Source organism: Physeter macrocephalus, chromosome 21 (assembly GCF_002837175.3).
Source record: "Physeter macrocephalus isolate SW-GA chromosome 21, ASM283717v5, whole genome shotgun sequence".
Taxonomy (NCBI): domain Eukaryota; kingdom Metazoa; phylum Chordata; class Mammalia; order Artiodactyla; family Physeteridae; genus Physeter; species Physeter macrocephalus.
In genome coordinates this window covers 31,965,185-31,980,452 of record NC_041234.1, presented here as the reverse complement: position 1 = coordinate 31,980,452, position 15,268 = coordinate 31,965,185, and the positions used below count along the sequence as shown (strand labels likewise).

General features: G+C 42.4%; 1 long non-coding RNA gene across 1 annotated transcript in view; it reads right to left on the bottom strand.

Annotated features, from left to right (window-relative positions):
• Positions 1 to 1,186: 1,186 nt before the first annotated feature.
• Positions 1,187 to 15,268, bottom strand: part of LOC129391731 (uncharacterized) — a 56,076-nt gene continuing 41,994 nt past the window's right edge. The window contains exons 2-3 of the long non-coding RNA XR_008616379.1: positions 3,838 to 3,958; positions 1,187 to 1,592 (exon numbers count right to left, since the gene is read on the bottom strand). This is a non-coding gene — a long non-coding RNA (uncharacterized lncRNA). The remainder of the gene's footprint in view (positions 1,593 to 3,837; positions 3,959 to 15,268) is intronic.

Here is a 15,268-nt window from a genome sequence, read left to right as displayed (position 1 = left end):
CTGAGCCCTGGGGTACTTCAACTTTTACAGCTTGGGGAGATGAGGAGTAACATGCAAAGGAGACTGAGAGAGTGGAGAAATAAAATCATATCTAGGAAATTAGTGATTAACGTGTTTCAAGAAGAGAGGGATCAACTTTATATCAAATACTGATAGGTCAGGTAAGATGAGGAATTAGCATCGGATTGAAAATTGTGAAGGTCATTGGTGACTTTGTCTTAGCAGTGATAGGGGCAAAATCTTGATTGGAGTGGTTTGGAGAGAAAGTGGAAGGACAGGAATTGGAGACAGTCAGGAAAGACAGCATTTCTTTTTGCCCTTAATGTCTGTTTAGTCTAGTATCAATATAACTATATCAGCTTTTTTGTTATTGTTTATTTGGTATATCTCCATTCTTTTTTATTGCGGTAAAATATACATAACATACAATTTGCCATTTTAACCATGTTTACTTTTTCCATTCTTTTACTTTCAATCTTTCTGGGAATTTAGGTTTTTATTGTGCCTTTTGTAAACAGGTGAAAAGTCAGGCTGGATTTAAAATTTTCTAGTCCTTTGTACTATTTTGATATAGGTAAAAATATTCACAGACATTTATGTAGTTATGGATGCTTAACAGTTCAAATAGCCTTTAGAAGAATAGACATGAACAACTTACAAGTCAGAGCAGGAAAAATGGAATGATAGAAAATTGAGAACAAAAAAACTTTGGTCTTAAAAAAAGAGCTAGAAAGCAAGAAAAATAAACAAACAAAAATAGAAAAGGGGGCTTCCCTGGTGGTGCAGTGGTTGAGAGTCCGCCTGCCGATGCAGGGGACGCGGGTTCGTGCCCTGGTCTGGGAAGATCCCACATGCCGCGGAGCAGCTGGGTCCGTGAGCCATGGCTGCTGAGTCTGCGCATCCGGAGCCTGTGCTCCACAAAGGGAGAGGCCACAACAGTGAGAGGCCCGCGTACCGCCAAAAAAAAAAAAAAAAGAAAAAGAAAAGGGAGTTACCTGGTGGTGCAATGGTTAAGAATCCGCCTGCCAATGCAGGGGTCACTGGTTTGATCCCTGGTCTGGGAAGATCCCATATGCCATGGAGCAACTAAGCCCGTGCGCCACAACTACTGAGCCTGTGCTCTAGAGCCCACGAGCCACAACTACTGAGCCCTCACGCCACAGCTACTGAAGCCCGCACGCCCTAGAGCACAAGCATTGCAACTGCTGAGCCCACGCACTCTAGGGCCCACGTGCTGCAACTACTGAGCCCGCGTGCTGCAACTACTGAAGCCCACACGCCTAGAGCCCATGCTCCGCAACAAGAGAAGCCACCACAATGAGAAGCCCGTGCACCGCAACTAAGAGTAGCCCCCGCTCGCCACAACTAGAGAAAGCCTGCGTGCAGCAACGAAGACTGAACGCAACCAAAAATAAAATTTTAAATAATATAGAAAAAATAAGACAAATAGAAAGCATGCAGTAAGATGGTAGAAATAAATGCAAATATGTTAATAATCACAATAAATATAATAGAAGAAATTCGCCAGCTAAAAGATTAAATTTTGTCACTGGGATAAAAAATGCAAGTTACCGTCTGTTTATAGGAGGCATCTAAAACATAAGGACAGAAAAGGTGGAAAGTCAAAGGATGGTGTGGTTATATTAATAGCAGACAATACAGACTTTAAGGCCAAAAATACTAGAAATAAAGAGAATAACTGCATAATGATAAAAAGTTCAATTCACTAAGAAGTTTTAATTCTAAAATCATATGCATTAATATGTAATAGTCTCTTGTGGTTGCCAAGGTGGTGGGGAAGGGAAGTATTGGGAATCTGGGATTAGCAGATGCAAACTATTATACATAGGATGAATAAACAACAAGGTCCTACTGTATACACAGGGAACTATATTCAATATCCTGTGATAAATCATAATAGAAAAGAATATGAAAAAGAATATATATATGTATAACCGAGTCACTTTGCTGTACAGCAGAAATTAACACATTGTAAATCAACTGTACTTCAATAAAATTTTTTAAAAATGAGAAAAATAGTCTCAAGACATACAAGACAGAAGTTGATAGTACTACTAGGGAAAAATAAAAGAAATCTACTGTATATCATACATTACTGCTCTCAACTATCACTTGTACTGGCTAGGATGTCGGGGGACAACTCAGACGAGATGTCTCTACTGAGCACCTTCAGATATCACTCCAGCGCTGAGAGATATCTGACTCTACCACAGAATTTATGTGAATTCAGACATGTTAATCTAATCTCTCTAAGCTATAGTTTTCTTTTCTTTTTTAAAACTTTTAATTTTATTTATTTCCGTTTCCTCATCTTTTATTATTTATTTAAACATCTTTATTGCAGTATAATTGCTTTACAATGGTGTGTTAGTTTCTGCTTTATAACAAAATGAATCTGCTATACGTATACATATATCCCCATATCCTCTCCCTCTTACATCTCCCTTCCACCCTCCCTATCCCACCCCTCTAGGTGGTCACAAAGCACCGAGCTGATCTCCCTGTGCTATGCGGCTGCTTCCCACTAGCTATCTATTTTACATTTGGTAGTATATATTAGTCCATGCCACTCTCTCACTTCGTCCCAGCTTACCCTTCCCTCTCCCTGTGTCCTCAAGTCCATTCTCTACATCTGCATCATTACATTATTTCTGTCCTGTCCCTAGGTTCTTCATAACCATTTATTTGTTTTTAGATTCCATATATATGTATTAGCATACGATACTTGTTTTTCTCTTTCTGACTTACTTCACTCGTATGACAGACTCTAGGCCCATCCACCTCACTACAAATAACTCAATTTCGTTTCTTTTTATGGCTGAGTAATATTCCATTGTATATATGTGCCACATCTTCTTTATCCATTCATCTGTCGATGGACACTTAGGTTGCTTCCATGTCCTCGCTATTGTAAATAGTGCTGCAATGAACACTGTGGTACAAGACTCTTTGAATTATGGTTTTCTCAGGGTATATGCCCAGTAGTGGTATTGCTGGGTCATATGGTAGTTCTGTTTTTATAAACTTTTATATTGGAGTACAGTTGATTAACAATGTTGTGTTAGTTTCAGGTGTACAGAAAAGTGATTCAGTTATAAGCTATAGTTTTCTCATCAATAAAACGGCAATAAAAATCTTTATCACTTGGGGATATAGTTGGGAATAAACTATATAGTGCATGTGTTGGAAAGTTTTTTTCTGCCCATCACTTCCTTAGCTGGTTCTGCCTAGATGAAATGCCAAGGTTCAGCGGGATCTCCCTTCGAAAATCCCATTACCTTTCTAGGCTCTCAGCAGGTCACCGTTATTCTGTGAGGGGCTTATGAGTGCCCTGGGCCATGGAAAACAGAGCTGTCACATGAAGTTTTCATAATATGTGCAACAGGGATGACATATTTATCATAGCAGAATGTGGACACTATGTTCACTTGTGGCCAATTATGTAGGATGAGGTACTCCAAGTGTTTTCTCTCTTCCTCATTGCCACCACAAGAGTTATGTTCCATAAGCTCTGGGAAAGACTGAACATAATTATGCCCTAATTGGGATCTGGAATGCTCGTGCCTAGGACGTCTGCCTCTTTGTCACTTCCTAACATTTTCTATTCTCATCAGCTGAACATGTAACTGGACCTAGGATCTCTCCCTGTCCAACCTACCCATAACGTATCACAGAAAAGCCCTGCTTTGTGGGGTGCAGAAATCCCTTCACTTTGACACCTTGTTGGGGGGACTTGTTCTGGAAAGCTCTCACCTTTCCTGAAGTTGGTAAAATTTTTAAAAAACCCTGTCGAAACTTATTTATTAGTTTGTTTACCTTTCTAGCTCCCCTGTATTAGCCATGAGGACCATGGCCAGCTTCACAACCACATTCCTTTCCAAGTTGCATTTTCTTTCCTTTCAGTGACTTTGGGCTTCCTGTTTTTCCTCCCGACCATCTGTAATGCAAGAAAGAAGTCAATGATGGAGTTATAATGCATCTGGTAAATCTTAGAATTCATTCATAATAGGGCAAAACAGGAAACAGTCCAAATATCCATCAGCTGGTGAATGGATAAACAAATTGTGATACATCCATACAATGGCTAATTACTCAGCAATAAAAAGAAGCAAAAGTGCTGACATACAATACAGATGAGTTTCAAAAGCGTTATGCTGAGTGAAAGAAGCCAGACACAAAAGACCATACTGTGTGACCCCATAAATCTAAACTCCATATCACTCTATAACTCCATATGCATGCCTCTGTACTGTATGTTTACCTGAAACTCTAGAACAGGCAAATCTAGTCCATGGTGACATAAAGAAGGTCAGTGGTTACCTCAGGTTGGAGGCGGTGTATAGACCAGAAGTATCATGAGGGAGACTTCTGGGGACTATTCTATATTCTGATTTGAATGAGTTGTCAAAACTCATCAAATTGTACACTTAATATGTGAGCACATTATATACCTTACTGTGTATATTATCCCTCAATAAAAGAAAAGTTTTTTTAAAAAACAACAAAACTTAGAACAAAGGATTTACCTCAGAATAATACCACCCCACACCTTTTCCAAGAGGCATAGGTCTGTTTTTCCCAAGCATATTGATGCTTTCACAGATTCTGATTTTCTAACGTTTGCACCCATGGGATCTTCCTCTGTGGTCCTCTCCCTGCCTGAAGTCTCACCTGAAGGCATTGGGGACTGAGTGACAGCTGCCTGAGTAGAGGGGATGGATCCGTTTTGTTTGATGCTGTCTTCCTCATACCTCAACAATGCCTGGACCAGGGTTAGTGCCATAAATATGTGCTGAATGAATGACACGGGAAAGCCTCCTACAGTAACTGAGAGGACATTTCATCTCATGAACTTTTTAAGGTGCATGGTTCCCCACAACTTACTTGGTTTGTGTGCAAGAAAAATCCTCACTCAAGGAGGGAGGGCTGCAATAGGGTGGAACAGTGGGAGCTGTTTGTCAGTCTCTTCCCATGATCTTCATTTCCATTGGTTCCCAGCAGATCTTTTCCCAAGAGTCGGTATCCAGCGGATTTTACATAGCTGTGCATACAAGTAACTATCTTGCTGGTACAAACAGATCCAAAATAAACATTCCCACAGTATTTCTGATTATTTTCTTTATTGGGGTATAATTTACATACAATAAAATGCTACCATCTTAGGGTATATAGGGTGTTGAGTTTTCACAAATATATAGACCCATGTAACCTCAACCCCTACCAAGATATTTCTATCACTCCAGAAAGTTTCATCATGACCTCTTCCCAGTCAATCCTCCCCACCCAGTAGTAACCATTATTCTGACTTCTACCACAATAGATTAGTTTTGCTTTTCTAAAACTTCAAGTAAATGGAATCATACAGAATGTACTCTTTTCTTTGTGGCTTCTTTTACACAGCATATTGCTTTTGAGATTCCTCCATGCTGTTGCACATATCAGTTTTCTGTTCCTTTTTATTGCTGAATAGTATTTCATTGTATGGAAGTACCAGAGGTTGTTAACCTAGTGACCTATTGTTGGATAGTTTGGAGCTATTAGGAATAATGTTGCTATGCACATCCATGAAGGGCAATGAGTTGGTTTCTGAAATGAAAGTCATAACATCCTTCAGGAATGGTCAGTGTTCGGCTGCTCCATAGTTTCGGTTTTAGAAACTATGTGGCTCAGTAACTGGCAGTCTGGGAAGACGGATGATTGGAAACCTGCCGGGGGTGTGGCACTCGTGTGCCTGTGTTGGGCATTATTCAAGGTTCCTGTGGTCATCACTGTGGATTAGTGATATGAGGAGCCTGGGCCATGCCAGTGACTGGGGGCCTTTGAAGTGTCCTCTGGCAGCCCCTGTAGTCCAGCCATGGGTGGCTTCTGCTGGTCAGTGAATGATTGGCAGCCAGAGGAATCAGGGGCATGGTCCCCGGGATTTGGGACCTCACGTGACCAGAGATCAACTTTCCTGAGTTCATCAATCACTGGAGGACCTGGTGCACACCTGGTTTTCAGTGTCTAGGAAGGGGGTGGGGAGGGTGAGTTTGAGTTTTCATCTCTGTCAGAAGAGGGAGGGCTAGGTAGGTTGCCCTGGATGTGCACTGAAACATGCAGAAGCTCAGTTTATGCACACAAGATGTTGTCCCCCCTCAGCCTGAGCACTTTGAAGACAATGGAAAATAGGAATATTGTTTATTGGGAGCCAACCCTGCATGGGGTTCAGAATCGCAGAGTGACAGGGACTTCCCTGGTGGTCCAGCGGTTAAGACTCCGCGCTCCCAATGCAGGGGGCATGGGTTTGATCCCTGGTCAGGGAAGATCCCACATGCCACGTGGCACGGCCAAAAAAGAAAATGAATCACAGAGTGACTGAGTATGGGCACTTTGGAGTCAGCTGACCTTGGCTTAAGTATTTCCTGGTCCTTCTACTTGCTAGCAGTGTGACCTTGGGCAACCGACTTCACCTCACTGTGCTTCAGCTGCTTCTACTGTCAAACGGTCCTAATGATAATCATTGTCATGTAGCTGACAAGGTTGCAGTGAAAATTAAATGAGGTACCTGATATTGATCACCAGGGCCTCAGGGCAGCGGCAAATTCCAGACTTGGTGTCCCTGAGACAGGTCACCATCCTCCTGCTGTGTGAGCACCACATGGCTGGTGTCCCACATCCAGAGCCCTTCCTGTTTCAGTGGAAAATTTGATGCAGCCGATGGAGGAAAGGTGGGATGGGAGGGTCAGCCCCACAGCCTAGAGGAGGGGGAGGCACCTCCCTGCAGGGTAGGGTGTCTGCGAGCGAGGTCTGGGTGGGGATGACCACCGGCCCCAGTCAGGGAGACGCTACCCCCTGATACCCTGCACAGGCCCTTCAGTCCTCACTGGCTCTGTGCACATGCTCAGTTGATCCCCACTAGAGCTGCTTTCCCCCCAGCACAATACTGTTAATTAAGCTATAGACCTAATTCAAATTTCACCATTTTTCCCACTAGTGTTCTTTTTGTTTCAAGATCTTCTCCAACCTTTGACTGTTGTTCTGTCTATCCTTGTCTTTAATGACCTTGACACTTTTGAAAAGTACAGTTCAGGGATTTTGTAGAATGTCTCTCAACTTAGGTTTGTCTGTTGTTTTCTCATGATTAGATTGAGGTTTTGCATTTTAGCAAGAATGCCACAGAAGTGTCCTCAGTGCACTTCTTGAGGAGATATGTGATGTCGATGTTAACCTTGGTCATTTGGTTAAGGTAATATCTGCTGGTTTCTCCATTGTAAAGTTTCTATTTTTTGCATTGTACTTAATAAATACCTTGGGGAAGATACTTTGAGACTATGCAAATATTCTGTTTCTATTCAATCTTTTGCCCACTAATTTTAGCATCTATCAGTGGATCTTGCCTACAACAGTTATTACCGTGGTGTTTGCCCAATAGTGGTTTTGTATTTCCTTCATTCCTTCTACATTTATTAATTGGGATTATTCTCTAAGAAAGAGCTGGCCCTCCCCTCTCACTTATTTATTGGTTTTTTTATTCACTTTTTAATTTATATCAGTATAGACTCATGGATATTTATTTTATTCTCTGGGTTATCCTCCAATACAGTAGCCCCTCCTTATCCACAGTTTAGTTTTCCACAGTTTCAGTTACCCATGGTCAAATGTGGTCCAAAAATATTAAATGGAAAATTCCAGAAACCAACAATTTATAAGTTTTAAAATTGTGTACCATTCTGAGTAGTGTGATTAAATCTCCCACCATCCCGCTTCGTCCTGCCTGGGGCTGTGAATCATCCCTTCATCCAGTGTATCCCACCCGTTTGTTGCAATATAGCAGTGATTGTGTTCAAGTAACCATTATTTTACTTAATAATGGCCCCAAAGTGCAAGGAGTAGTGATGCTGGCAGTTTGGCTCTTCTCTACTGTGCCTAATTTATAAATTAAACTTTATCATAGGTATGTGTATAGGGAAAAATAGTATGTATAAGGTTCGGTACAATATGTGGTTTCAGGCATCCATTGGGGATCTTGGAACATATCCCCCATGGATAAGGGGGGAGCTACTGAACTAGCATTATTTATTGTGTTGCTCACATTGTCCCAGCTGTGGCCATTGGGAGCTCCTTCAGGTTGGCTCCTGTGTCCTTCTTTTATTGTTTAAATAAACTTTTAAAAATCTACAATAGCTTTCGATTTATAGAAAAGTCTCAAAGATAGTTTTCCCTATTGTTAACATCCTACATTGCTAAGGTATGTTTGTCACGACTAAGGAACCAACATTGGTACATTACTGTTAACTAAACTACACACTTTATTTGCATTTCTTTGGTTTTAAACTAATGTCTTTTTTCTGTTCCAGGATCTCATCCAGGACACCACATTACATTTATTCATCATGTCTCTTTGGCTTCCCCTAGACTGTGACAGTTTCTCAAACTTTCCTTGTTTGTGATGACCTTGACAGTTTTTAGGAGTACTGGTCAAGTGATTGATAGAACATTCTTCAGTTGGTTTTATCTGACATTTTTCTCATTACCAGACTAGGGTTTGAGATTTTGGGAAGAATACCACAGAAGTGAAGTGCCATTCTCATCACTTCATATCAGGGGTACATGCTATCAACCTGACTTATCCCCAATAATGTTAACCTTGATCACACCCTTGGCAGATGTTTGCCAGCTTTCTCCACTATAAAGTTACTCCCCAACCCCTTTCTATACTCTACTCTTAGGAAGCAAGTCACTAAGCACACCCAGGGATGGGGAGAGGATGTTAACCACTGCCTCCTGGAAGGGGAAATATCTACACACATTATTTGAAATTCTCCAAATTATTTGTCTCATCTCTCCCATTTATTAATTTATTCAACCATGTATTTATATCAGTATGGACTTATGGATATTCATTTTTATTTCATGGGTTATAATCCAATACTATTGTTTATTTTTGTTGCTGAGATTTCTAGCTTTGGCCATTAGGAGCTCCTCTGGGTTGGCTTCTGTATCTTTTTGACATGCCCTGCCTTTTTTGAGTACGTTCTTACTTTTTGGTACCACAAGATGTTTCAGGTTCATCTTGTAGTTTCCCTGCTCCAGCCCTGGACTCAACCACTTCTCCAAGAAGCCCTAACTCCTTTTATTGGATAATGGTATTGAGAAACAGGATCTGGGCACGAAATGTGCTCACTGACTAGTCAGAACACTCCAGTGTTACCTAATATATTCTTAGAGCCCAATCAAGAGACAGAAATCACACAGGAGTTTGAAGAGAGCATGTTTAATATAAGTAATTAACTATAACAGGGAATTGGAGTAATGGGAGATTGGCTACTAAGAGGTAAAGAGCACTCCAAAGAATAGCAAATATAGGGAGTAGCCTTTATCCCTAGTGCTGAGATAAAGCACCTGAGAAAGAGGCCACTCCCCATCTCTCCACCCCGGCTTAGAATTTGATCTAATTGGAAAGGGCACGACCATGACCCATTGGATGGCAGAGAAGTTTGCTGAGCTGGTTGGCAGGGCTTGATGGAAGTCTGCCCTCTGGGATGATGGGGGACGATGTTTATGGGATGTGCCACATGCTTATGGCCGCTGGGTGCTGCTGTCCACCTAGGGATGCATTGAAGAAACCATGGGTGCTGCTGGAACTTGGTGAGAGCAGCACACAAGTACTAGGAAGAGAAGTCTCTTCCTCCTCCAGTGTCTTTCTATGCCCTCTACTTATAACTGAAATACTTAGGCTAATTTCTTTCCTTTCCCATCCTCTTCAGTGCCGTTATACTATTCATTTTTAATATAGGTATGTTCATTTGTTAGCTTATATGTCATTTAGGGTTCACCCCACATTGTAGTTAATTTTAATTTTAATTTTTTTGGAGTATGTGAAACAGTATGGTTCCATGAGTCAAAGCTACACAAAAAGGTATATTCAGAGAAGTGTCACTTACCTCCTTGTCCCTACTATCCTATCCCTTTCCCACCCATCCCCTGTAGGTAAGTGAGCTCTTTAGTTTCAAGTGTATCCTCCTGTATTTCTTTTGCAAGTACATGTATGTCTTCTTATATCCCCTTCTTTCTAGATACTCTTTAAAGCTTCACTTTTTTCATTTAACAGTATGAAATCATTCCATATCCATTCATAATTTTCCTTTTGTTGGAGATCTTTAAGGTGGATTTCTAGATGTAGGATTGCTGACTCAAGAGATAAGGACAAATGTAGTTTAGTTAGATATTACCCAATTCCTCGCCAGAAGGATTGAACCAGTTTGTGTTCCCAACAGACATATACTAGAGTGCTTTTTTCCCCACAGCCTCACCAACATAATATATTGTCACACTTTTAATTTTTACCAGTCTGATAGATGAGAAATGGCATCTCGGTGTTATTTTAATGTGCATTTTCCTAATTATAAGTAAGTCTGAACTTTAAAATATATATTTGGTGGCCATTGTACATCTCTTTTTCTTTTTGTGAATTGCCTGTTCATGTCTTCCCATTTTTTAAATTTATTTTTTATTAAAGTATAGTTGATTTACAATGTTGTGTTAATTTCTGCTGTACAGCAGTGATTCAGTTGTACATATACATACATTCTTTTTAAAATATTTTTCCATTGTTTATCCATTCCATATATAATAGCTTGCATATGCTAACCCCAACATCCTACTCCATCCCTCCCCCACCCTCCATCCCCCTTGGAAACCACGAGTCTATATTCTATGTCTGTGAGTCTGTTTCTGTTTCATAGATGCATTTGTGTCATGTTTTAGATTTCATATATAAGTGATATCATATGGTGTTTGTCTTTCTCTTTCTGACTTACTGCACTTAGTATGATAATCTCTAGTTGCATCTATGTTGCTGAAAATGGCATTGTCTCATTCTTTTTGATGGCTGAGTAGTATTCCATTGTATATATGTACCACATCTTCTTTATCCATTCATCTGTCAATGGACATTTAGGTTGTTCCCACATTTTTAAAATGAGGTTTTTAGGCCCATGTTTCTCAATTTTTAAGAGTTCTTTATATCAGGGATCAGCAAACTAGAACCCATAGGCCAAATCTGGCCCACCACCAGTTTTTTGCTTTTTTTTTTTTGTGTTACGTGGGCCTCTCACTGTTGTGGCCTCTCCCATTGTGGAGCACAGGCTCCGGACACACAGGCTCAGTGGCCATGGCTCACGGGCCCAGCCACTCCACGGCATGTGGGATCTTCCCGGACAGGGGCATGAACCCATGTCCCCTGCATCGGCCGGCGGACTCTCAGCCACTGTGCCACCAGGGAAGCCCCCACCACCAGTTTTGATAAATAAAGTTTTATTGAAACACAGCCACACTCATTTGTTTACATATTGTCTATGCTGCTTTCACACTACACCTGCAGAGTTGATTGAGTCAATTCTTTTCATTCTTGTTTCTTTATTCTGCTCTGCAGTAGTTATTTCCACTATTTTATCTTCCAGGTCACTTATCCGTTCTTCTGCCTTAGTTATTCTGCTATCGATTCCTTCTAGAGAATTTTTTATTTCATTTATTGTGTTGTTCATCATTGTTTCTTTGCGCTTTAATTCTTCTAGGTCCTTGTTAAACATTTCTTCTATTTTCTCCACTCTATTTCCAAGATTTTGGATCATCTTTACTATCATTACTCTGAATTCTTTTTCAGGTAGACTGCCTATTTCCTCGTCATTTGTTTGGTCTGGTGGGTTTTTACCTTGCTCCTTCATCTGCTGTGTATATCTCTGTCTTCTCATTTTGCTTAACTTACTGTGTTTGGGGTCTCCTTTTCACAGGCTGCAGGTTCGTAGTTCCCATTGTTTTTGGTTTCTGCCCCCAGTGGCTAAGGTTGGTTCAGAGGGTTGTGCAGGCTTTCTGGTGGAGGGGACTGGTGCCTGTGTTTTGGTGGATGAGGCTGGATCTTGTCTTTCTGGTGGGCAGGACCATGTCCGGTGGTGTTTTGGGGTATCTGTGACCTTATTATGATTTTAGGCAGCCTCTCTGCTAATGGGTGGGGTTGTGTTCCTGCCTTGCTGGTTGTAGGATGTCTAGCACTGTAGCTTGCTGGTTGTTAAATGGAGCTGGCTCTTAGCTTTGAAATGGAGATCTCTGGGAGAGCTTTCATTGTTTGATATAACGTGGAGCTGGGAGGTCTCTGGTGGTCCAATGTCCTGAACTCGGCTCTCCCACCTCAGAAGCAGAGGCCTGACACTTGGCTGGAGCACCAAGACCCTGTCAGCCACACGGCTCAGAATTAAAGGGAGAAAGAAAGAGAGAAAGAGAGAAAGAGAGAAAGAAAGGAAGGAAGGAAGGAAGGAAGGAAGGAAGGAAGGAAGGAAGGAAGGAAGAAAGAGGAAGGAAGGAAGAAAAAAATAAAATAAAGTTATTAAAATAAAAAAATATTAAAAATTTTAAAAAGGAAAGAAAGAAGAGAGCAAACCAAAAAACAAATCCACCAATGATATCAAGCACTAAAAACTATACTAAGAAACCCCACAAAAACCAGACAGACAGAACCCTAGGACAAATGGTAAAAGCAAAGCTATACAGACAAAATCACACAAAGGATACACACACACACTCACAAAAAGGAAAAAAAATACATATCTATCTATATATATATATATATATATATATAAAGGAAGAGAGCAACCAAATCAATAAACATATCTACCAATGATAATAAACTCTAAATACTAAACTAAGATAAACAAAACCAGAAACAAATTAGATGCAGAAAGCAAACTCCAAGTCTACAGTTGTTCCCAAAGTCCACCGCCTCAATTTTGGGATGATTCATCATCTATTCAGGTATTCCAGAGATGCAAGTTGATTGTGAAGATGTAATCCGCTGCTCCTGAGGCTGCTGGGAGAAATTTCCCTTTCTCTTATTTTTTGCATGGCTCCTGGGGTTCAGCTTTGGATTTGGCCCCGCGTCTGCGTGTAGGTCGCCTGAGGGTGTCTGTTCTTCGCTCAGACAGGATGGGGTTAAAGTACCAGCTGATTAGGGGGCTCTGGCTCACTCAGGCCAGGGGGAGGGAGGGGTGCAGAATGCGGGGCAAACCTGCGGTGGCAGAGGCCGGCGTGACATTGCAACAGCCTGAGGTGCACCGTGTGTTCTCCCGGGGAAGTTGTCCCTGGATCCCAGGACCCTGATGTGGCGGGCTGCACAGGCTTCCGGGAGGGGCGGTGTGGAGAGTGACCTGTGCTTGCACACAGGCTTCTTGGTGGCTGCAGCAGCAGCCTTAGCATCTCATGCCCATGTCTCGTGTCCGCACTGATAGCTGCAGCTCACGCTCGTCTCTGGAGCTCGTTTAGGCGATGCTCTGAATCCCCTGTCCTTGCGCACCCCCAAACAATGGTCCTCCAATACTTCTAGGTAGGTCTCTGGACCTTCTGTGGCACTGTGGGGCCAGCTCAGACTCTGATCTGGCCTTACTCCTGCGTGTACTTGTCTCCAAAGTCCACAGATGCTCCCACAGTCCACAGCCTCGATTGTGGGAACACTCGTTTTCTCTTCAGATATTTCACAGATTCAGGTTGTACCAAGCCAATTGCAGGGATTTAATCCACTGCTCCTGTGGCTGCACGGAGAGATTTCCCTTTCTCTTCTTTGGTCGCACAGCCCCTGGAGTTCAGCTTTGGTTTTGGCCCTTACTCTGCCTGCCAGCCACCCACAGCCATCTGTTCCTGCCCAGCCAAGAGGGGTGAAAGCAGAGGCTGATTAGGGCTCACTTGCTCACTCAGGCCAGGGAGAGGGAGGGATACAGCAGTCACAATTGGGGTGTGTGGGGAGCGCCTGCAGTGGCAGAGGCCAGCAGGAAGTTGCTACGGCCTGAGGCGTGCCACGCATTCTCCCAGGGAAGTTGGCCCCAGATCATGGGACCCTCGGCAGTGGTGGGCAGCACAGGCTCCCGGGAAGGTGTGGGCAGTGACCTGCACTTGCTCACAGGACCCTCGGCAGCAGCAGCGGCAGCCGTCTCACCCGCCTCTGGGATCCTAGGTAGCAGCTGTGGCTCGCGAGCATGGGCGATGCCCTGCTGTCTGTGAGTGCATGTAGGTAGAAGCTCCTATGGTGGGATTGCCCCTCTCCTTGAGCACCCTGCAACAATGGTCTCTTGCCTCTCAGGAAGGCCTAGGCTTTTTCCCAGACTCCCTCAGCTGTGGTGCACTAGCCCCCTCAGGCTGTCTCCACACAGCCAACCCCAGTCCTCTCCCTGGGGTCTGACCTCCGAAGCCTGAGCCTCAGTGCCCAGCCCCCACCTTCCCTGAGCAGACAAGCATCTCAGGCTGGGGAGTGCTGGTCGGCACCAATCCTCTGTGCGGGATTCTCTCTGCTTTGCCCTCTGCACCCCTGTTGCTGCGCTCTCTTCTGTGGCTCCGAAGCTTCCCCCCTGCCACCCCCCCATCTCCGCCAGTGAATGGGCTTCCTAGTGTGTGGAAACTTTTCCTCCTTCACGGCTCCCTCCCAGAGGTGCAAGTCCTGTCCCTATTCTTTTGTCTCTGTTTTTTTTTCTTTTTTCTTTTGCCCTACCTAGCTACGTGGAGATTTTCTTGCCTTTTTGGAAGTCTGAGGTCTTCTGCCAGCATTCAGTAGGTGTTCTGTAGGAGTTGTTCCATGTGTAGATGTATTTTTGATGTATTTGTGGGGAGGAAGGTGATCTCCATGTCTTACTCCCCCACCATCTTGAAGGTCCTCCTGGAAGTTTTATTTTTTTAAATTACAGATTCAATTTCACTTCTAGTGATCAGTCTGTTCAAACTGTGTTTCTGCTTGACTCTCTCTTGGCAGGCTGTATGTTTCTAGAAATTTGTCCATTTCTTCTAGGTTGTCCAATTTGTTGGCATATAACTGTTCACAGTATTCTCTTATGATTTTTTTAAATTTCTGTGATATCATTATTATCTCTCCTCTTTCATTTCTTATTTTGTTTATTTGGGTCCTCTCTCTTTTCTTCTTTGTGAGCCTGGCTAAAAGTTTATCAGTTTCATTATCTTTTTAAAAACCCAGCTCTTGGTTTCATTTACCTTTTTGGTATTTTAATCTCTATTTTATTTATTTCCTCTCTGATCTTTATTATTTCCTTCCTTCTTCTGACTTTGGGCTTTGTTTGTTCTTCTTTTTCTAATTCTTTTATGTGGTAGGCTAGGTTGTTTATTTGAGATTTTTCTTATTTCTCGAGAATGGTCTGTAATGCTATGAACTGATTTTGCTGCATCCCACAGATTTTGGAAAGTTGTGTTTTCATTTCCATTTGTCTTGAGGTATTTT